Genomic DNA, 23,543 nt, shown 5'->3' with positions numbered 1-23,543 from the left:
CGCCCAGAGTAAACAGAAAGCAAAACAAGCAGCTCTGATCTAAATGACCAAGTGCCTCCTTGTGTGTTGCGACTAAAAGAACCAGATCTCCATCTTCTTGGCGGTGCACTGTCATCCTCTCCCAGTGTGCGCTGAGCTGACTCTGACAGACCGATGCCTCTCAACACTTGAGGACAGTATGAGAAGTTACACAACGTCTTCTTGCCTTGGAAAGGCAGAAGAAACTGACTTTCAATTGCAGATCTCATCATGACTTGCTTCTAGATCCTAGATAAGACACTTACATCTGACTTGAATTTTCCCATTTGTGAAAAACAGGAAGAAAATGGCACTAAAGTTATATCCAGAGTGACAAGACATTTAGTGAGCATGAAATGCAAGATGCCTAATAAAAAATGTTTATTTCTGTATCATCATGTCAGCTATAGAGTGTTTCAGTAGCACTTTGGTTTTGTTGTTGTTGTTACTGTTGTTTTAGTTTTGTTCTTGTTTGTTTTGATTTTTCGAGACAGGGTTTCTATATAGCTTTGGAGCCTGTCCTGGAACTCACTGTGTAGACCAGGCTGGCCTCAAACTCAGAGATTCACCTGCCTCTGCCTCCTGAGTGCTGGGCTTAAAGGAGTACTGGGATTGGAGGCGCGTGCCACCACTGCCCAGCACTGCACTTGGAATTTTTTAAAAAGGTTGATTTGTTTGTGTATTTACTCATTCACTTATTATATGCCCAGGTGAGTTTGTGTATACCGTATGCACACAGGAGCCCGGGAAGGTCAGAAGAAGGTGTCCCATCCTCTGGAACTCGAGCCACGGGAAGTTTGTGAAGTACTATGTCGGTTCTGGAACCCAACCCAAGTCCTCTGCAAGAGCAGTGAGCACTCTTAACCACTGAGGAATCTCCAGCCTCAGTGCTCAGTGTTTTTAAGATAATCCACTAGACGTAGTTAGATACAACCGGTGTAGAATGAGTAACTGTGCTTCCCAGAATCCAGTTGGAGAAATGGGATGTGTAGATTAAAACCTTTTGCTTGCTCCCTTGCGCATCAGTTAGCATCAGACAGGTTGTTAGGGACACTAACTGGCAAAACTGCCTTCTCCTTCTTCCAGAGCTAGCAGAGCCTTTGTTGCTCTGTCATCCAGACTGTAAACAGATTGCACAGTGTGGCATCCTTAAGGATTTGGAGAATGAAACCCTGGGTTCGGCTGCCAACCCTGTCACTCTGTGTGTTGCATGTTTTCAGTGCACATGTGAGTCACTTGGAGGGAGCATCAGAGCCCTCAAGTTAGACGGCTTTCACATCAGACGCCAGATGCAAGCAGGGGCCTAGGCTACCCACAGCGCTGTCTGACGTGGCTACTATGTGGGGTTTCCACCAGCCTCCTTCACCTTACTCTACAGGGCACTCCAGGTCATGAAAGATGCTGACAGCAGGTGTCTCAAACCTGTGGAGTCCAGCACATTACTCTTGGGTACGTGCTTTTATTCACAAACCAAGAAGCTCCTCCAAGACACGCTGTACTGAGATTTTAATTGCACTGTCACTATGTGCCTGCATCGTAAGTCACTGAAAATGTGACTGCACTTAATCTCCAGAGCCAGCCTTCCTCCCCAGATCAGTTTTCTTATCACACTTCACGTCTCATTAGCGCCCCCAGGGGATTAATTATGAATAGCACAAGCTATTCTATGCCTCAGGCAATCCTAAAGGCTTTGAACCAGAGCCCTCTGCTAGAAACCAGAGACAAAGTCTAGAAACATGCCTTATTACATCACATGTGTCCAAATCCTGTCTTCCTCGGGCTTCAGAATATCCACCATTCCTTCCCAGTCACTCACTTTTTAAACACTAATTGTGCAGCTTATTAGGTGTGGGTTTTTTTCTTTTCTTGTAAGGATAGGGTAATGGATATCCGGAAAACCACTGCACTGGCTCAGATATTCATCTACTTTTTGCTTTAGCACTGATTTCTGCTCCGTTTTCCTCCATCCACTGCCCAACCCATTCTTTATGCTTTAGCCTGTGCTTGAGCCAAGACTACTCTAATTAGCTTAACCGATTGCCCAGCTGCAAAAGTCCTTTGTGTCAAGCTATGGCATCAGGTCACGGAGTTGGTCCAGTCAGTGGTCACAGCCTGTCGCAATACAGCCTAGGGTCGCTTACCTGAGCAGGGAACTAACTATGAGCAGGCTAGAAGGACCGTACCGTGGGGAAAGACAGACATAGTACTCTGTGTGCATCTCAGGAAACTCGCTAGAACGAAGTCTCTGCTGGATTTCTTGCTGAGCTCTCCTTTCTGTTCCTTAGATCATCCTTCCTCTACTGGGGGACCTAACCCTTCTCCGAGCTCTGGAGTTAATCTTCTCTATTGTCACTCAGTGGGGTAAATGCTGATTATTCCTTGCTTGGAGTTCAATAAAATAAATCTTAATGCCAATCCGGTCCATACCTACTACCCTACTCCTAGTAATTAGATTTCAGGTTTTTTTTTTTTCTGGAAGCCAGTGCCTCTCCCTATAACTCAAATGCAGTAAGCACTTGATCATCTGCCCCCTTCCGCACACCAAACAGGATCTGATGAGGCATTGGCTTTAATATTCTCCGTTTCCCTTCCCTCAATCCTATATACAGCAAACATGATCACAATCAGTGCCATCATAAAGATGGGAATGGATGAAGCAGCTAGACAGTTAAGGGGTAGAGACAAAGAGCTGTGAGATACAACACCCGCTTTCGCACACGTTCTGTTTATGAGCTGCTGAGACACGTACACACACGCTCTGCCGTCTGTGATACAGAGCAGTGTAGGGAAGTACTGTGTAATGAGGTAGACAGTCGATGGCGCAGACAGAAACAAGAAGAGACCTCTGCTAGCTAGCCAGAGTGGCCAAGGTCAACGCCATGGAAATGGGGAGGTGTGAATTAGGCGTGAGGGTATGGTTAGCTTTGAAGAACACAAATTAGAGAGGAGAGTGCAGGTAAAAACGCCAGTAAAACCTCAAAGCAAGAACGGGCAGTGGACATGGAAGCAAGGATGAGAAAACCAGTTTACCCGAAGAAGATTTGGGAATAGGGTATGGAAGGTGAAGCAGACCTCTATTCCTCCTAAAATCACAGTGATAGGAGTGATACTTTGACCGCTGTGATAGGACACCTGACAGAATAACCTCAGAGGGACAGAGATGCTTAGTTTCATGGTTTCAGAAGTTTTGGTACATGGTCCTTGGCTCCTGGATTCTCGCACCCATGATGAGAAAGCATATCATGGAGGTGGGAGCCTGTAGCAGAAGCCACTCCCATGGGAGACAGGAAGAGCAGAGAGAAGGAACCAGAGACCAGGTGTGGTAGTTTGATTAAAAATGGCCCCATAAGCTCATACATAGGGATCAGCATTATTAGGAGGTATGGCCTCACTGGAGGAGGTGTGGTGCTGTTGGAGGAGGCATAGCCTTACTGGAGGAGGCATGGCCTTACTGGAGGAGGCGTGGCCTTACTAGGGGAGGTGGAGCCTCACCGGAGGAGGCATGGCCTCACTAGAGGAGGTGTGGCCTTACTAGAGGAGGTGTGGCCTCACTGGAGGAGGTGTGGTGCTGTTTGAGGAGGTGTGGCTTCACTGGAGGAGGTGTGGCCTTACTAAAGGAGGCGTGGCCTCACTGGAGGAGGTGTGGTGCTCTTGGAGGAAGTGTGGCACTCGGGATGGAGGTGTCAGGTGTTCAAGCCTGGCCAGTGTCTCACTGTTTCTTCTTGCTGCTTCAAAATGTAGAGCCACTCTCAGCTCCCTCTCCAGCATCATATCTGTCTGCATGCTGCCATGCTTCCCGCCATGATGATAATGGACAAAGCCTCTGACAGTCTAAGCTAATTCAATTAAATTATTCCTTTATAAGAGTTGCATGGTCACACTGTCTCTTCACAGCACAGAAACCCCACTAAGACACCATGTACAACCTTCAAAGATAATTCCATGCCCACCCTCCAATGCCCTACTTGCCTCAATTAAGTCCAGCTCCTGAACTGTCATCTCCCCAAACAGCACACAGCTGGGGAGCAAGTCAGCACAGGACCTGTGGAGGCATCTCATATTCAAACTGCAGCATCCACATGTCCCAGAGTTATTTTAATTGAAAAGGTCAATTGTATGTTTTCAGAAGAAAAAAGTTAATTATTAATATGGACAAAGAAAACTATTCTGAGATTGTTTAAAATTGGCTTCAAAACAGAATAGTACAGTATTTTCTTTCTATTTCTTAAGTGACTGAATTTTGTTAGATACTGAACATTTTTTTAATATGCGACTGGAAATGCATCAAAAGAAGAGAAAAAACGTTTGAAATTGCTGTTGTGCTGGCTCTCGAAATGAAAATAGCATCTATTGGACTCAGCTGTCTCCCTGTGCGTACAAGCAAAACAGCCCCCATGCTCTGTTTCTTTTCTCTCCAAGAGAAATTGGTCTTCCAGAGCCGTAGACAGCTGGCCGGCATCTCTTCTGCCTACACCACATGCTTGCTGGGCTCTGCAGATTATTACCAGCGCCAACATCTGGCTCCGCTTGCCTGCTTTAAACAGAGCTCCATTTTCCTCTGTTTCCAGAAACAGGAAATACCATGTGCTTTCCAGGGGAATTTGGGATTAAATATTTCTAAAAGCAACTGCTGGGTTTACAAGACATCTTGGAGTGATGGTTTATTTTACAGCTTTTTGCCCACGGGAATTCTTTCTGTGTGAATTGCTGTGAAATTTCCAAGGCCCCTTGTTCTTCTCTGAGGCTGTTCTTGTACCCTTACTTTCCCCTAGAGGGACACGGGTGAGACTTCACTAGGACCTGACCACCAAGCAACACTCCCAATGCCAGTTTTGATACCTATTCAAAATAGGAGAGTGGTTTCTGTCATTGTTCTGCTTTGTCTGTTCAGTGCCGGGAGGCTGAAACCCAAGGGACCTTGCGCATGTTCGGCCAGCACCACTAAGCTGTATTCCTTCACCCAGATGGGAGGATTGGCCCCTGCCACGTGTATGGGACTAAAATCGGAACCTCACTCAAGCAGAAGAGAGCCGTACGCACAATGCATGTCCTTCTATTTCTAAAGCATGACCCTGGCCACAGGCTACCTTCTCTCCCTGCCGTCTTCTGTCGCCCATGAAACAGGAGCTGGCCTGCACTGTAGAGGTGGTACAGGACTGGAGGTAGAAGAAACTATTTACTGGAAAGATAAAAAGGTGGGGCTTGAGGAAGATGTGTGGTGGGGTAGAAATGACAGAAATGAATTATTCACTAAAAATTGGTTGTAGTTTTGGGTAACGGAGATTGTGAGAGTGTTTCCCTTTTACCTGAGGTTCTTCTCATTTACTGCATAAACCAGACATGATAAACAGGGCTGTTCTTTCAGCACTTGGGAGGTGGAGGCAAACTGGTTCAAAGTTCAAGGTCACCCTTGAGTACAGGGAATGTTTGAGGCCAGCCTGGACACCTGTCTTCTGATCCTTGGCTTAGTGTGTTACACTGGTGATAGATGCAGACTAGACATGAGCCCAGGCCGACTCTGCACTCCAGCTTTGCAGCCACAGACCCAGAATGCTTGGCCCCAGGAGAGGAGCGTAAGGAGTCTCTGAGGTCAGGGTAAGTCAGGAAATGGGGGACACCCATAATATAAAGACAATTCTGCTATGTATATATTCCACACTTTCTTCATCAATTCTTCCATTGAAGGACATCTAGGTTGTTTCCAGGATCTGGCTATTACAAATAGCACTGCTATGAACATAGTTTAACAAATGCTTTTGTCATATGATCGGGCATCTCTTGGGTATATTCCCAAGAGTGGTTTTGCTGGGTCCAGGGGTAGGTTGATCCCGAATTTCCTGAGAAACCGAAACACTGATTTCCAAAGTGGTTGCACAAGATCAGGAGCAGGAGAGAGAACACGAGCAAGGAACTCAGGACCACAAGGGGTGCACCCACACACTGAGACAATGGGGATGTTCTATTGGGAACTCACCAAGGCCAGCTGGCCTGGGTCTGAAAAAGCCTGGGATAAAACCGGACTCTCTGAACATAGCGGACAATGAGGACTACTGAGAACTCAAGAACAATGGCAATAGGTTTCTGATCCTACAGCACGTACTGGCTTTGTAAGAGCCTAGGCAGTTTTGATGCTCAACTTACTAGACCTGGATGGAGGTGGGGGTTCCTTCAGTTCCCACAGGGCAGGGAACCCTGATTGGGCTGAGGAGGGAGGGGGACTTGATTGGGGGAGGGGGAGGGAAATGGGGGGCGGTGGCGGGGAAGAGACAGAAATCTTTAATAAATAAATAAACAAAAAAAAAGACAATTCTGAAAACACTCTGCTTTCACCTTTGTAAAAAACTGTCTCTTGCTGTCAGAAGTTTTCTTCCGCCCATCAGAAACTATCAAACCTGTAAGCCCGGCCTTTTTTTAACTTTGCAGTAAGGCACATGACGCTGAGTGCCTTTAGCAAGCTTTTCCTCCAACACATTCTCCTGCCCTCATCTGCCTACTCTCACAGTGAGCTACTCTAGATCTGAGCACTTGCGGTTCCCTTTGTCAGGGAAAGGACATTGAGCTTTTCAGAAAGATCTAAAAGCTGCTCAGGAAACAAGATAGACTGCTAACTTGAGCCCAATCAGGGATTCAGTTACAGTTTCTAGCAACACTGCTTGCCACTGTGTGTGTTCAAACCCTGCAAACTTGACAATCAGCTGTGCCCAAAAGTCAAGTGTAGAGTTTTCTAGCAAGCTTTTCACCAAGTGGCATCTAAGTTCTTTGCTTCCAACTCTGACCCAGCCTCAGCAGTCACTCTGATTCCCACCCCACCCCCACCCAGCTTTCTCATCTGGATTGTCTCTATGGGGTAGGCAGAATAGGAGATTTTTCATGTCCAAGTGCCGCGCGCCGCGCCCCCGTGTCTGCACTCTGTGCACTGGCACCCAGCTCGCGAGCTTCGGGCAAGGGGGCTGGAGGTTGAGAATACACAGACACACACAGACAGAGAGACAGCGACACGGGTCATCCTTGAATTCCCCAATACCCCTTTATTGTGTTCAGGGGCAGATTATATAGAGATAGTCATGCCCCAGCCAAACCCACCAGAAACCACTCTCCTGCAATCAGGAACTCCTGAAGGTCTTGTGCTCAGAGCAGCTGTAGGCACTCAGATCAGGGCATAACAAGAAATTCAGGATCTGGGGTCTCACTGCTCCCAACATCCAAGAATCCCTTTGAGTAAAAACGATCAGGAAATGTAATTAAGAAAGGTGAAGAATCTTTCAGTCCAGATTTCCAAACTCAGTGATCATCCTGTGATTCTCAACAAAAATAGTTTAATTTTAAAGAAAGAAGGAAATATATTCTGGGTACAGCAATCTATTGTGGGTACAGCTTTTTGAAAGAGAAAAGAATATATTGGTGCAGTTGCTAGTGTCTGTAACTGAAAACGTCATGAGTGGTACTTTGAGGGTCATTGGATGAAGAAATTCTCAAAGAGCAGGCTCTGCTGGCCATAGGAATACAAATCTCAGAGAGAGAGAGAGAGAGAATCTGTTATTCTTACCACATAACAATCACGGCTAAAAAGAAATAGATTAAAAATGCGACATGGTCAATATTAAGATTCAATTAGTACTAAGGCAATATTACATGTTTCATGCTTTAAATGTCAATAATAGTGGCTCAAAACACAATGACAGTAGGTCATATCAATTACTTTTTTTGAGCCATGAATTGCTTGAAGTCAATAAGTATCACCCAGAAAAATAATTTGCTGGGACCATGGTAAACTAGAATAAATGTGTGTTTGTCAACTTACAAAATTTAGAACTGCCTAAACGAAACATGTCTGGCAAACCTGTGACAGGTATCTGCAGAGCATTAACTAAGCAAGAAAGAACTCCCCTGGGTGTGGGTGGTACCATGCCACAGGCTAGGGTCCCGGAGTGGAGAGAAAAGAAGGAAGCTGGGAGCCAGCACTCATCTCTCCGATGTTCTGTCTGGGAACGCAGTGTGTTCAGCTGTCTCGTGCCTTCCTCACCATGAGGGACTGTACCCCTCAAACAATGATCCCAAATATCTCTTCCTTCCTTGACTTGTGTTTATTTAGTCACAACAATAAGAAAAGTACAAACATGGGGTTCTTTTAGAAGTCACAACATGATATATTCTACTAATTTCTGTTTTAATCAAAATACTCTTATTGGGGAAACTGGACCAGGGGCTGGAGAGATGCCTCTGTGGTTAAGAGTACATACTGGTTTTCGGAGGACCCAAGAGCAATCCCCAGAACCTACATTCAGCAGCTGACAAGTGCCGGTAAGTCCAGTTGCAGGGGATCTAATGCCTTCTGGGATTCTCAGGCATCTCCATACACACGGTGCACACAAACTCACACAGCACAGCCACATACAGATGAATAAAAATAAATAAAACATTAAAAAAACTTAACCAAATTTATAATCTATGGTGTAGCAGATTCCCTCATTTTAAAGAAATTGTCCTTTTTATGAACTCATTCATTTTTCATTTTATAATCAAAAGAGATTACAGTTACAGTAGGGACAGGCTGACTTCTGTAGTAGGTTTTTTTCTGTTCTGCCAGCCAGCTCCCAAATAACCACATGAAGACTTCTTAGTAATTATAAAAGCTCAGCCAATAGTTTAGGCTTGTTTCTAACTAGCTGTTATAACTTAGATTATCCCATTTATATTAATTTACTTCCTTCCTCTTGGCTTTATTACCTCTATCTTATTTTGTATGTCAGACTTGTTCTGTGTCTGGCTGGCTTCATGTCTCCTGGTGACTCCACCCATCTTCATTCCGATGTTCTCTTCCTGCCCAACTATTGGCCATTGAGTCCTTTATTAAACCAATGAGAGCAGCACATATTCACAGTGTACCAAAAGATTATTGCACAACACTTGCTTCCAAAAGTTTTCAGACTGGGAGTGCAGTCTATGCATTAATCATGAGAATTAGCTTTGAAACACATTTGAGTTCTCATTGGGTGGTTACATATCCTGATATGAACAATCTGGAAATGAAAACTTATCTCCAGTGAGTAGTTTGGTGAAAGGAGAAAGAGACTGAGTTTGGAGAAAGAGACCGAGACAGGAGACTGCCCTTGCCAGGATTAGTACTTTCTCCTCAATGCCTCTTCCTGGGTAAAATGAGGATGGTGCTTGCTCAAGTCCCTGGAGGGCATGAGTGTTGTCCCTCTAAATCCCTGGCAAAACTTGTGCTGTGTAACCGCAGGACTATAACGCTCTGGAAACTGCATTTTGCAACCCCAATACACGAAGCTGCGAAATTGGATGGATACAAAAGACATATTTCCTCATTGGAAAATAAACTTTCTAACTCAAAGTTTTGGCAAAGTCTTTAGAAACACATGGAGAGTAAATGCAGGAAGCATTTTCTTCATAGATTCAAATCATTTCCTTAGAGTTATCACAGCCCTGCCTGACATCTGAAGCATACATCCACCAGATCAGTCAGCTGATATCCGGAGTGGGCTCTTCTTGCTGCTTCTGCCTTAGCTTTACTTCATTAGATGTGTGTGAGATACCTGTGCATATACATGTTTATGTGTGTGCATGAGCACACACGCAGAGTCCAGAGTTTGATACTGGGTGGCTTCCTCAACTGCTCTCCACTGGGTCTTTGAGTCAGGATCTTCCGCTGAACCTGGATGTCACTGATTCGACTAGAATACCTGGCCAGGGAGCCCCAGGGGTCAGTCCATCTCCACATCCCCAGATCTAGCATTATATATGTGTGTTTCTACGTCTGGCCTCATGAGTTCTAGGGATCCAAGGTCCTCATGTACGTGAGGCGAGCTCCTCTCCAACCAAGCCCTCCAGAGTGTGTTTTTGATGCATGTAAAATAGATACAATAACGTTTCATATCTAATTTAGAAGATCATTGTGGGAATCAATGATGTAATTGTGATGGTTAATCTTGTCAGCTTTCCAAGATTTAGGGTCTCTTCGGAAAGAAGCCTCTGGATGTGTCTGCAAAGGTGTTGCCAGGGAGGTTTACCTCAGTGGGCAGGGCCATACCAAGGGTTGGATATTGGAATAAAGCCTAAGCACCCCAGCATTCATGCTGACTGCAGATGCAGTGTGACCAGATGCTTCACACCCCTGCTTTCTGCACCATCGCAGACTGGACTCTCAAACCATGACTCAAAACAATGGCTTCTTTCCTTGAGTTGCTGTTGCCAAGCAATTTGTTAAAGCAATGATAAAAGTAACTAATACAGTTTGGTAGTGAAATCCACAGTTTTATAAGCTCTTGAGTCAGTGAGCTTCTGAGACAGGAAGTCAAGCCGGATCCTGCAATCTTAGCCCCAAAGTACCTTTCCACACTGAAGATTGGGTCAAAAATCTCCCACACACTCTCCTGTGCAACATAGTAACATTCCCTTCCCAGTCCCTGCTTCCTTTCCCTTGTCATGAGCAATTTTTAGCCAGCCAACTTCACACTCCCTTTAAAAGTGAAACATATGTGTCCAAAAAAGTGAATGTGTGGTTGTTCAATATCACTAGTGCCTTGTTTTCCTGTTAAAGAACTCTTCAGAAATATGCACGCAGAGAAACTGGGTGCCTTAGACAAAGGTCTGGCTGGTTTAGCAGTCCTGAGCTCCACATCTGGTTATGTGTTCCTATACCGTCTATCCTCAATTTCAGGGTGTGGGTGTAAAAACATAAACTTCGAAGCCAACAAAACCCTTGTTCGATTTATCTACAAATTGTTTCAGGCAAGATTCCAGGACCCCCACCCCCACCCGCTGTGCCTAGTGGCTAGCCAGAATCGCTGTGAATATGCCTTGGAAATTTGTTCTCCAGAGTTAAAGGCTCTTCCCGCTGATTCTCAAACACACAAACACTTCAGAAGCTGCTCCTGGTTCTCTGCCCTCTAAGTGGCAAGGATGCGGGGCGGGGAAGGCTTGCAGCACTGGTGTCATCTTGGACTCTATTTGAACGGGGATTCTCCCATCCTACAGACCTTCTGAGTCTGCATGGGAGGCTCTATATTACCAAAGCATCAGGAGATTCCCGAAGCTTGAGGAGCTTCGGGCAATGTTAATTACAACCTGCATACCTGGGCCCCACCTCTCGTGTCTCCTGGGCTTATTTTGGGGGTGCGGTCGGGGCAAAGGGCTCTTACAAGCTCTTCAAGTTCTTACAGTAAGTACGGTCAAGATGAAAGAAGGTGTCCCGCAAATTGCAGCTCTTGGGGATTAAGCAATCACCTGAGTGAAACTTGGCCTTTGTGGGTTGTCCCGGGACCCTAAAGCAGTTCCGATACACTGCCTTTTACGAGACAATGGGCTCAGGAGACAAACTCCAGAGCTTTAGGTTATCAGCTCCAGTTGTGAGCCTTAGCACCTGCCCTTGCAACAGGCAGCCAAGTTCGCTCCGGGCCCGGCCCCGCCCACCCTGCTCGCTCCGCCCTACCCCGCCTGTTAGCCCCGCCCCCGTGACGTGCCGCAGCAGTCGCGAACATGCGCACTGAGTCCCGCGCGCCGCTCCTCGGCGCTGTCATTCTCCGCGGCGCGCCGGCCAGTGCGGACTGCGGTTCCTGCCCGGCGTGCGGGCTCTGTGACTGCTCCTCCGGGGCGGACTGGCGCCTCGGCTGCACGTCGACGCCTCCCGTGCGGGGACTCCGTGGCGTCGCATTCCCTCGGAGCGGGAGACACACACCTGGAGCTCGGAGCGCAGCTCTCTGGGGCTGGCGGCCGCTACGGCGCTTGCTCCGGTCTCCGGCGCAGTCCGGGTCTCCGCGGCCGCACGGTGCGCCCGGGAGAGTGCGCCGCCCCGGGCGCGGTAGAGCCGAGGCGACAAGGACCGGGCGGATCCTGCGCCCCCTGCCACGGGCCACAGAGGGCCAGCCGGGCTGCGCGCGGCGGAGTTGCTGCGCTTCTTAGAGCGCCGAAGCCCCAGAAGACCCCTGCCTCCTGCGAGCCAGTAAGTTGACTGTAGTTTCTGAAGTTGCAGGCAGCGTGGGAAGGACAGGTTTTATTCCTGTCGTGCCAGGCCGAGGTGGCACCTCCTGTTAGCCCAGCTACAGCTGGAGGAGGGAGTGCTGGGCTGCAAAGGAGGGGGGCTTGCTACTCGAGGACTCGAGGCTGGAGTCCAGGGCTGGTTCCTGCCTCTGCTGAACGCGCCAGTTGGAAATGTGCTAGGAGAGACAGGTGCTCCGAGGGCATTGGGCCCACCGCTAATTGCACATTTTCATCTCCTTGATTCTGCACGGCGTGGGGTCAGGGGCATCTGCCGCCTCCATCCTAGGAGGCTCTGCTGACAGCCCCTCTGAGGACTGGCACAGAGATGAGAAGCTGAGACATTGCTGCTCAGGCCTGCAGGCTTTCTGTGCATCCCACTTCACCCTTCCCCTAGGCAGAAGTTGGCAACCTCCCATAATTGGAACCTTGTCCTTTAGGGATAAAACAACTTCTATGTCAGCTGAGTGTTTTGTGCTCTAAGGCAGAGAAAATGAGAAAAGCGATCTGCGCGCTTTAATTCATGTGCTTTAAGAATGTGGGCAAGTCTCAAAGAAAGACATTCGGATGATGGTTGAGTTGTCCTGCATCTCTTATGTAAGCCTCCTGACCGGGTAGCTTTGCATCCGCAAGGGCTGCAGCTGTGTCTCCACTCCATTTGTTTCAAGTCCAGCTTGAACCGTATTTAATGAAAATGTTGACATGATATAGCGGTTTGTAGTCAGAATCCGGGCAGTCTTTAAATTGGAGTGTCTTCTTTTAATGGGGAGCATGGGAAGAATTCGGTGTATTTTTCAAGGCAGTTTAAGGAATTAGATACATAAATCATGCTTTAAAACACCATACGTTGTACAGAGAGCATGCTCAGGATCCCCTTAGAACACATCCTCTTTGTTTTAAGAAAAGTAGAGACGACTGTTCATGCAGACAATTGTTGAGTCTGAAAGTTAAGTGCACTGATGGGTTTAATTATCTTAATAAACAAAGAGCATGGTTTATAGGTAGCTGCAGTGGCCTACTTTGAAGGGTAGAAATCTTTAACCTTTCTTTCTCAGCTGCCCCCTAGAGATTATTTTAAAGCAGAGCAATGGATTAATGTCGTTGATGTTAATACTTGAGTTGATTGAATTTGTAAAAGGAATTCTTTGAAATACCATACAGCCCTGCTGTGTGGCTGATAGCAGTGGTTATTATTATAGAGTACTGACCATAGAAGGTGTTACATTAACCGAGTGCTCACGTTGCTGCTGCCTTGTGATTTGTATGCATCCGCAGAGAGAAATACGTACACAGAAAAAGACATACATGAATTTGTATTTGAAATAAACACTCAGGGATGTGAGTCAACATAAGGTTTATTTAGATGACCTTTAGAAAGAGGTGTGTACATATTAAGGTGTTTCAGTGAAGAAAAAGAAAACCAAGGTGAACTAACTAGTTACAGGCACCTGATTTAAACAGTTTTTATTTTTAAGAATTCTAAGAAAAAAGAAAGGTTTTGCTTTAAAAGTTAAAAAGCCAGTCAGCACATTGACTTTATAAGAGCATTGAGTGCTGACCTCAATAAGAAATTTTGGCCAAGTGTGGGCATCAAACAGGCTAGCCTGTTGTGTCTAGGGGCCAGGTTGCTGTCTCTGTTGGGGGCATTGAGTCTGGGCAAGTTACAGTTCTGTGCCTCAGTATCCTCATCTGTAAAATGGGTGGGTGTGACAGTAGCTCCTCCCTCATTGTTTTGTGTGAGGATTAAGTGGAATCCTGCATGTGAAGGTATTGAGCTGGTGTCAAGTATATTAGGCTGACTGGGGGGGGGGGATGTTGATTGCTGTGTGAGGATAAGCTGTAGACACTATAGCAGCTGGAGGTTTACAGAAGCAGGTTACAGTCTAACAGTGACCTGTAACAGTGAGGATGCTGGCATCGGGCTCACTGCTCCAGCAGTGCCTCCCTGCAGGCCGGCAAGGGAGGTGGCTTGTCCTGGTGTTAGAGAGGAGGAAGATGAAGCTGAGATCAAATAATAGCAATTAGAGCTAGTCTGGTGGAAACTGTGTTCTTTGCCTCTGCTGCCTCAACTTGCAAGCAACATAGATGGGTTATTTTCCTCTTTGTCCATGGGAAGTTTGTTTAAAATTTAAAGTATCCAAATTGCCAGTCCATTTCTCCATGATGGGAAGCTATTATCATCCTCCTTGTTAAATACCATCCCTTGGTTGCAGTCCCCTTTAGTGCTAGTGTGAGAGAGGTAACAGGGCATTTATGCCTCCTGTGGGAACTCTTCTGTTATTTCTTTCTTCCATATATATATATATATTAAAAAGAAAACTTGGTGTATCTTGATGCTTCATACTGGAGGTTGATGCAATCTATTCTGCCCCCTGCCTGCCTGTCTCTGAGCATAGGCCAGTGTCCATGGGGGACTCCACTCAGGCAGGAGTGGTACCTTGTGCTTAGCTTGGACTCAGTGCTCTGGCATGGAAATCATTCCTCCATCCCAGCTATCAGCACACTTCCTTCAGTCTTAGTCAAAGCCGTGGGAAGAACTTGTGGGGACTCCATATGAGCCATCTTGGTTTGAAATACCCATGGGTTGTTGAGCTTCTTCCCTGAGTCCTAGGTCTATAGTGACTGAGCAGCCGTGGTACTTCTGTGAGTTTTTTAGGTTCACCTCAGTCATTGTGTTCTGGCCTCTGGCCTTTATCTTCTAGACACTAAAATCTAATTGCTAAAGAAAGTTCTTAGGGAGAGGACTTCCCCAGGTGATTTAATATTTAATGAAACCACCACAGAAAGGTTCCACCCCTTGTCTCAAGTCAAGCCTCCCAAGAGCGAGTCGCCAGTAGGCATCCTCTGGGAGCCTGGAGACCCGATACCACAGCTGCAGTGTGCCGAAAGGGCTCCTGCTGCCAACCGAGTCATCTCTCCAGCTCCTGCTGCTGTTTCTGCCTCCTCCTCAGAGGATGCTCACACCCTTTGCCTCCGTCACCTGTTCCCGGTCCACGTCTTCTGGTCAGATGTCTCCCAGGAACATGTCTATAACTTTAGCTAAGTCTGTGAAAATCATTTGCATATGGTTGTTTTATTTCCTGTCTGTGTGATTTCAGTGGATTTTCTGTCGCCACTTTTAAATCTACAAACTTCCCCCAGACACCCGGTTTTCTTTGGCTGTCAGAAGGGCTGTGTACAGCATGCAGCCATACCACACTTCATCCGCCCTCTTGGTTTCTGAAGCCAAACAAGCTTGGTTAGTGCTTGGATGGGAGAAGGTCTGTGTGCAAAGTATGCAAAGCAGTTTTAATATGGATATAAGTGGATAAAGACCATTTGCCTCTCTCTATTGCCATTCCACCTCTAACTTTTCACTTTGTATTTGAGATGCTGGAAGTTGATTCTGATCTTAGCTTCTGCACTGTATGGAGCCTTGGGAGTTCCGCCTGTTAGTGGTTGTAGAAGCAAGCAGAGATTGCACCTCAAGGCCCGGTCTTTGCAGAGTTCAAGGCCAAGGGGTAGGCTTGAGAGAAGACAACCTTGCACTTGATTTCTCTGGGCACTTTTCTGGTCCCTACTGGCCATCCTTTCTGGTAAGAGCTGGAGTGAGTGGCCAGAGGGAGCACCTGCTCCGTGTTAGCTGTGCTGGCAGCATTGTGTCCACTGTTTCCCTCCACCCTCCACTAGCCTTTGGGACGGGTCCTGTATTATAGTCGTTTGCAGAAGCAGAAATGGGCCCAGAAAGGTCGTGGGTCCAAGATGACATTAGTGAGTTTTGTAAGAAAAAGTAGAACTCAGAACCTTTTGGTATTCCCACAGAACATCCTCCTGCCTCTGGGGTTTGAGCCATTGTGATAAGTCATGTAGCAGAAACTTCTGCTCTCCGGTACCTTCCCGCCCCCAGCTTGGGCTGGCTGAATAGGAAGTCTATCTCTGTATGTTTGTCGAGATAGAGCTGATTTATGCTAGATCTCAAAACCCACATTTCAGTTTGCGAAAAAGAGAGTGAAACCACGTGTTACTTTGTAAGGAGTACGAAAGCTTCCGGTGACAAGGCGAACTTGCTTCATCTGTGTTTGGGGTCGGATGTTTGCATCATTGTCCTTAGAGAAAGGAGAAGTGGGAAGGCCTAAGGTTTTTCTCAAGTGTTTTTTGTTTTGTTTTTAATCTAAAAATCCCTGAGTTACAACAGCGGCTAACACTCTTGGCACGACTATGGTTCTTAAAGGGAATGCCACATATCTAACAAATAGGTTCAAATGTGTCCTCTCTAAATAAGGGCATTGCATCCAACCTCCCATGTCTGTGGTGTAGCCTTCCTGACTTCAGTCCAGAGAGATGACAGAGACTCTACACCCTCTCCCTGAGATAATGCCTCTGTGGTGGTGTGGGGCAGGACAGAGGACAGAGAGACAGACTGACTGCCTAGAAGCCAGCCCAGCACATGCCAGGCAAGTGCTCTGTCACTGCCCTGCACCCTCAGCCCATTCCCCTCGACTTCACATTGGAACCAACACCTTTTCTGTTGGAATTGAAAAGTATCGCTGGAACATGCAGGCGTAGTGTTGATGGCTTCCCAATTCCTGCACCAGGCTACAACACTGAATGGTTTTCCAACCAGAAAATGATTAAAAACTTATTTTAAAACTGTTTTCTCTTTTCTAAACATAGCTCGCCAGGGGACAGGAAATTTGATCTGCATGTGCCCTTTATTAGGCTACAGAGCACTCCAGCCCGTGAACGTCACGGAGTGAGCCTCACGGAGTGGACTTTAAAGTTGCTGGCAGCTTTATTCTGCCCTCTCCAGTTTCCCAGGTCTCCAGGTGGCCCAGCCTAGCAGAGCATACGGGCCCTTTATCTGCAGGTGGTCCTTTCACCTGCCTTCCTCAGAGTACCAAAAGGTGTGACTGTGTCAACACTGCCGTCACAGGCTGCTGTCATCTGTCATCTTGCCCAGTCAGCCTCAGGGCTGTGTATTTATTCTCTGAGGAATGAGAGTGACCGGATGGCTCCTCATGTGCCTGGTTTCTTCTGTTAATGACTCCACCTATCACTGTTAAGGCCCCTCTAGCCCTTTGCCTCCTCATGCACCTGGTTTCTTCTGTTTATGACTCCACCTATCACTGTTAAGGCCCCTCAAGCCCTTTGCCTCTAACATGGACCCTTGCTTCTTCATCCAGTAGTGTTGAACATGGGAACATGTCTAAGTGAGTGAGAGGCGATGGAGCCACAAAACAGGTGACTTTTCTTTCTTCTTTCTTTCTTTTTCTTTTTTGCTTTTGGAGACAGGATTTTCCTGTGTAGCCCTGGCTGTCCTGTAACTCACTCTGTAACCAGGCTGGCCTTGAACTCTGCCTCCCAAGAGCTGGATTAAAGGCGTGCCCTGCATCACCACTACTGTCTCCAAAGTGCCCCCTTTAAAAGAGGGCGAGTTGCTGACGCGACGGTGCATGGTTCCCCACACCCCCTGCACTCAGCCCTTGGGAACTGTACCCAGAGTGGCCTGATTATTTTATGCCACATCTGAAAAGAGCTGGGAGCCTCTGGTTCACACTTAACCAGTCACCAACAGCTTCTCTGCATTTACATCAACTTCAGTGAGAGTGATGTATATTCATTTGGACATTCATCAGATACATATTTTAGGAGATGAAGTGTCAGGCACAGGGATATCCTGCTCCATAGAATTGTCAAAGAACTAACTTAATAAAAAACAAATGAAAAATTTGGGAGTTAAAAAAAAAGAAGGAGTAAGCATCTGGCTTCCCTTCAGGAAGCTGTGCCTGGCCTGAGTCTGAAGTGAGTCTGATGATGTCACTGAGCCGCTAGTACACTGTAGAGCAGCAGTTCAGTCCGTGTGGTTGGGAACTGTTGGTGTGGCAGACGTGCCATGGAGCTGAGAGGAGAGGCTGCAGTGCAGGGTCTGAAGAGACTTGGTATGGCCATACTTGGTCCTGCAGTGACTGTGAGCATGTCACGCTCTACTCTTTGGGTCCTGGGAGTTGAACCCCAGGCGTCATGCACTCTGTCACTGAGCAATGTTCAGTGTTCTTTTCACCTTTCACTCTGAGACAGGGTTGCTCAAACTGGCCTGAATTCATAATGCCCCCCAAGTAATCCTCCTGCCTCAAGCTCACAAGTAACTAGGATGACCAACTAGTACTCCCAGACCTGACCTAGGCTGTTCTTTTAGAATACTCAACAAAACAGATGAGCTAGGACGCAGAATGGGAAAGCCAGATTTAAAGTCCAAATTCAGACTGGTCAGGGAATAGAACTGGGGAGAGGCAGAGACGCAAGGAGGGGACAATGACTTTCGAGGGGTTTCCAGATGGCTTGGCTCCGATAATTGAAGAGACAGAAGAACCTTTAGTGTTGACAGTGAATGCTGAGGCTGGAGCATTCCACGGGGGAAGAAGTTAAGCTGTGGATTTATGCAGAGAGATACCAGAGGGGCAGCAAAGTCTAGAGATGCTATGCAGACTGACTTTGAAATTCAAGGCAACCACCGAGCTGCAAATGAAGGGTTACAGTCCACTGCAGTTTATTAATGTGTCTGAGGTATTCTGGTCATAATGTGACTCTCAGTTTGTTTGTTTGTTTTTAGAAAAAGGGGCCTCATTATATTATAGGTAACAGTATTTGAAATGGTTGTCGAAGTTGCTGTCTGCCTGAGAGGATGTATGGGATAAAAATAAATAAAGACAAGGCCACAGAAGCAAAGGGTGGGATGGGAAGAGTAAGCGAGAGAAATTTCTGACAGAAAAGTGACAGAAGCCAGGGGTAGAGCAGGATGAGGCGCTTGGGTGAATGGGAGCCTGGGGACACAGAAGAGAAACAGAAAGATGACACTGAGGGCCGCGTGCCCTTCCTTAACTGGTGTCTGTGCTGGAGATGGGGACTCTTCTTCGTGTTTTCAGTTCCTCCCAGTCACTGTTAAGACTCTGGCTGGTAGGTGGGGACGTCGTCCGTGAATGAAGTAAAGTGATCCGCAGAGCTAGGCCCAGGATTGACCTACTCATGGAATGTACGCTTGCTCTCATTTCCGTCATGGTCTTGGTGAATTTCCCTCTCCGTGGACAGAGGAACTCAGCCACTTGGGAGAGTGGAAGCAATGGGAGAAAAGCTCTCCTAATGCAGAAAGCCTGGGTTCTCCAAGGCAAGCTCATCCCCTTTTGTAAACTGGAGGAGTGCACGGGAAGGGTAGTCGAAAGCAACCGACTGAGAGTTTATAGAAGTAGGGTTATCACGGGTGGGGCCGTCAGGGGGCTGACGCCTCTGTCTAGTCCTTTCATAGCTTAGGACACTCTCCGCCCATTGGATTAGCTGAAGTACTCTGTATATAAAATTGCATGACTTTCACTTGTTTTATGAAAATAGACCTTATTATATTGTAGACAATGTGGAGCATTTATTAACGGTGAAAACAGTTGTCATTGCCACCATATGTACAAGTCCTCAGTTTGTCCTTCCATTTACCCCTTCCTCCCTCCCTGCCAGTTCTCTCTCTCTCTCTCTCTCTCTCTCTCTCTCTCTCTCTCTCTCTGAAATAGGGTTTCCTTGTGTAGCAATCTCTGACTGTCCTGAAACTCACTCTGTAGACCAGGCTGACCTCAAACTCGCAGACATCTGCTTGCCTCTGCCTCTCGAGTCCTGGGATTAAAGGTCTGCGCCACCAGCACCACCCTGCTGCAGTTACTTTTCTTAATGTGGTGGGCAAACACCTGATTTAAAAAAAAAAGCCGGGCGGTGGTGCGCACGCCTTTAATCCCAGCACTCGGGAGGCAGAGGCAGGCGGATCTCTGTGAGTTCGAGACCAGCCTGGTCTACAAGAGCTAGTTCCAGGACAGGCTCCAAAGCCACAGAGAAACCCTGTCTCGGAAAACCAAAAAAATAAAAACAAAAAACAAAAAACAAAAAAACAATGTAAGGTGTTTTTCTTGCAGTTTAAGAAATGATGCAGTCTGCTGTGGTAGAGATGCCACAGTGCCACGCAGTCTGCTGTGGTAGAGTAGAGATGCCACAATGCCACGCAGTCTGCCGTGGTAGAGATGCCACGGTGCCAGGGGGTGGCTGCTCATTTGCATCTGCAGTGAGGAAGCCAAAGGAGGACAGGAAATGGAGTGAAACTATAAAACCTTAAGACCCTCCCCCAGTGACACACTTCCTCCAGCAAGGTTCCACACCCTCTCAACAATGTCGCCGCTGGGGACCCAGTAATCAACTCTGAACCTTCAGAAGGAGCATTTATATTTAAACTACTACACTGCATTATAGAAACTGGAAATGACTGAGGGGGAGACCCAGCTGCTGAATGATAAAGCTTGTTAGACCCAAAATGAGCTGTTCTGACTTGGAATTCCAAGTTTTAATGGTTCTGCTCCATTTCTTTGCCATTTGTTACTGAAGGACCACTTGGAGGAGGGATGGAATGCTTACGATCTATTTTTAAATTAATCTGCTTAAAGCATCAAGAGTAGGGACTGTCGTTGGCTAAATCCTCTGTTTGATGTACCAAAAGTTATTTATGCAAATATATCTACTTAACCTGGGGGAAAATGTGGCTTTATTTCTACAAGCATTTTTTATTTATGTGTATTGGTACTGACTATTAAAAAGCATCTATCTATAAAGCACAGAGACCTACTAGTTAAGCTTGCTCTTTGCCTACAGTAGAAATTTATTTACTAATTACAGTGGTTACTGTGTATGAGGAACGTGCATTCTGTGTGTACAAGTATTTCAGATGAAACCCAGTCAAGTCAAGTTTAAACTCTTGGATTCCTTGAGAGGTCCAATCATTTGAACCAATATAGCTTGTCTTGGTTTGCTAAAGCAGGTTTGTTACCTGCTTAAGGCTGAAGTCTGACACTGACATTCTTTTACATAAGTACTACACGGTGATACAGTATAAACCTAAAGTTGCCAGTTTCAGGACTTGTATTTTGGCTCTGAATACTCTAAAATTTTAATTTCCTTAATTTTGTTATTAAATACTGTGTAACTACATATGTACGGTAATGTTTGAGTCATGAAATGGACTTGTACTCTCATAACCGTTGAAACAAATCTATGATGTTGCGTTTTTTATTTCACACACACTAACTGTACCCTAGGAATCTGCTACCTGGCAATTTCCAGATGAAAACAATTTCTGGCAAGTGGCAAAGGCTGTTGCCAATGCTATCCCAAAATCTCAATTTCAAGCTTCATGGTGCCAATTTTGCATTTTAGCTTCAGTAGAAAAAGTTGAATCAAAAGGGGCTGATGTTTCTACGACAGTCATTGGATTGGTCTTTTGTTGATGGTGCCATTTTTTTTTAAAAATAATGAGACATTTGTAAATTCTAAAATGTTAATAAAATGCTGGGCAGCCATCTTAGTTCTGGTAATTACTTTTCTACACAGTGGTATACTTAATCCATTGCAGTGAGAAATTACAATATAGGCACATGCAAATTTAAATAACAATTGAAAGTATTATGGTATTTTAAATATGATTTTATAATAATATGTTAAGTAATTCAAATGAAGATTAATTCGTTCACTTCATGCCTCGTGTGTTCCAGTTTCACCCGGAAGCAGATACTGTAGTCCAGAGCACAGAGCTGATTTCGGTCCTGGTGACGTGGCACCACCCTGTTTCACACACTCAGCAACACGAACAGTGAAGCTGGATTTCTCACTCATATTCATATGAGTGAATTATACCATGTGCTATGAATTTTCATTTCCTAAAAAAAGAGTAGCTTCATTTTCCTTCCTTTTTTTCTTATTCTTGTTGGATTTCAGTCATACATTTTTATATTCGTTATACTTGACATGATAGAACATGTCTAAATTAGTGATCTAATTTGAATACTATCATTATGTGCACAGCTGAGTTTGAGTACAGTGTTTTTGCATAATGTGAATGGTCTGTCTCTTAGTGGATTTAAGAATTCCACGCTTCCAATTTCAGAGTCTTAAATCTCTATCTACTTACCAAAAGACTCACAGGAGGAAATGCAAACATTTTAAGCCTATTTGATTGTTAAGAATTAACACATAAACCATCTACAATAGCTTTTTTATGTCCAAGAAAGTAACAAGAAATACAGGATTAATTGAAACCCAGAGTGGTGTTCCCCGTAGTGACTAAGTTCTTGGCATCAAGGTTAAAAGCACACTTCCTTGTTATAGTAAGTGAAGAATAAGGGTGTGTTAGAAAAGTATCATCATCAATTCTTAAAAATAACTGTACATATTTGTATAGTGTCTTTGACTTTGTTCTATTGGTCATGTTGGCCAAAATGCATGTCTTGAGTTTAAACATTAGCTCTGTGTCATGTTCAGCGTCTGCTGGGCGTGTTGGCACACACCTGCAACCCTAGCACTCTAGAGACTAAGATGGGGGATCAATGCAAGTTCAAGGTCAGCCTGCTCTACACAGCGAGTTCCAGGACAGTCAGGACCATACAGTGAGACCTTGTCACAAAAAAATAAACAAAACCCACACACACTCAACAACAAAGTAAATAAGCTTTGTAGCTACAAAATATAATTGGAACTAAAATGCTTATAGAATCGTGTTAAAACAATTTGATACGAATAACAGCTTTTTGGGGCGAGTCCTAAGATGGTAGGAACAGTCATTGAAAAAGTGGTGATGCACAATGTACTAACCTTTCTCTTAAATTACCTTTCTCTGAGATTTAATGGTTTCTCCCTCTGCAGTTCGTTACCTTTCCAGCCATGAGTTATTAGCTAATAGTAGCAAGCCAAAACCTGAATTATTATAGATCTTTCCTTTTAATAAATATTCAATGGCATTTTCAAATTGTTCTCAGAGATACAGCTCATAACAAACAGCCCAGTGATGGCATGAGCCTGCTTCTTTCAGACTGCTCCTAGCCAGAGGGTGTCTGGCATTTAGAACCTCTGGACTGTATTTACACAGCTCCACACATCCTAAAACTGGTGGCCTTGGACTGCAAATCCTTTTACATCTCCACAGTAACATGGAGAATAAAGAAAATTTCTTACCTTTTCTTTTCATAATCCTCCAATGTCTGTCTTTAGAGAATCATCAGCTAAAGTTGTGTGCTTTCTGTATTCTACGTACACAAGACAGGCCTCTGTGCTGAAGAATTGTTTGATGCTTTCTTTAAACTTTTTCTTCTTATGAAGTGGGGTGTGTGTGTGTGTCTGTGTGTGTGTGTCTGTGTGTGTGTAATCACATCCACAAACGCTTGTGGAGATCAGAGGACAACTTTCAGGAGTTGGTTCTCTTCCTCTGCTGTGAATTCTGGGATGGAACTCAAGCCATTAGACTTGCACAGCAAACACTTTTTATCCACTGAGCCACGCCCCTATGCTATGGTGAGGAATTTTATGCTCCAAAATGCCTGTTTATAGTGCTGAAGTTGGAAAGTTGTCTGAAAGATGGAAGCACCTGTTTAATTTTGCTTTGCACTTTCTGCGCAGCTAAAGAGTGAGATGTTCCGATGAGAGAGGCCTGTATTCAGTGTGATTACATAACGCACACGTGTGTTCTCAGAACACCGAGA

At 45.7% G+C, this 23,543-nt stretch overlaps 1 protein-coding gene across 3 annotated transcripts in view; it reads left to right on the top strand.

The window, feature by feature from the left end:
- Positions 1 to 11,592: 11,592 nt before the first annotated feature.
- The window catches only part of Pag1 (phosphoprotein membrane anchor with glycosphingolipid microdomains 1), a 159,254-nt gene continuing 147,303 nt past the window's right edge, over positions 11,593 to 23,543 (top strand). For all 3 annotated transcript variants that reach the window (XR_003378244.1, XM_026786694.1, XM_005361806.2), the window contains exon 1: positions 11,593 to 11,977. The gene's annotated coding sequence lies outside the window, so the exon portion shown is untranslated. The remainder of the gene's footprint in view (positions 11,978 to 23,543) is intronic.

The sequence above is a fragment of the Microtus ochrogaster genome, linkage group LG5 (assembly GCF_000317375.1).
Source record: "Microtus ochrogaster isolate Prairie Vole_2 linkage group LG5, MicOch1.0, whole genome shotgun sequence".
Classification (NCBI taxonomy): Eukaryota; Metazoa; Chordata; class Mammalia; order Rodentia; family Cricetidae; genus Microtus; species Microtus ochrogaster.
The sequence above is the reverse complement of the archived record's forward strand: the minus strand, read 5'-3'. Positions and strand labels throughout refer to the sequence as shown.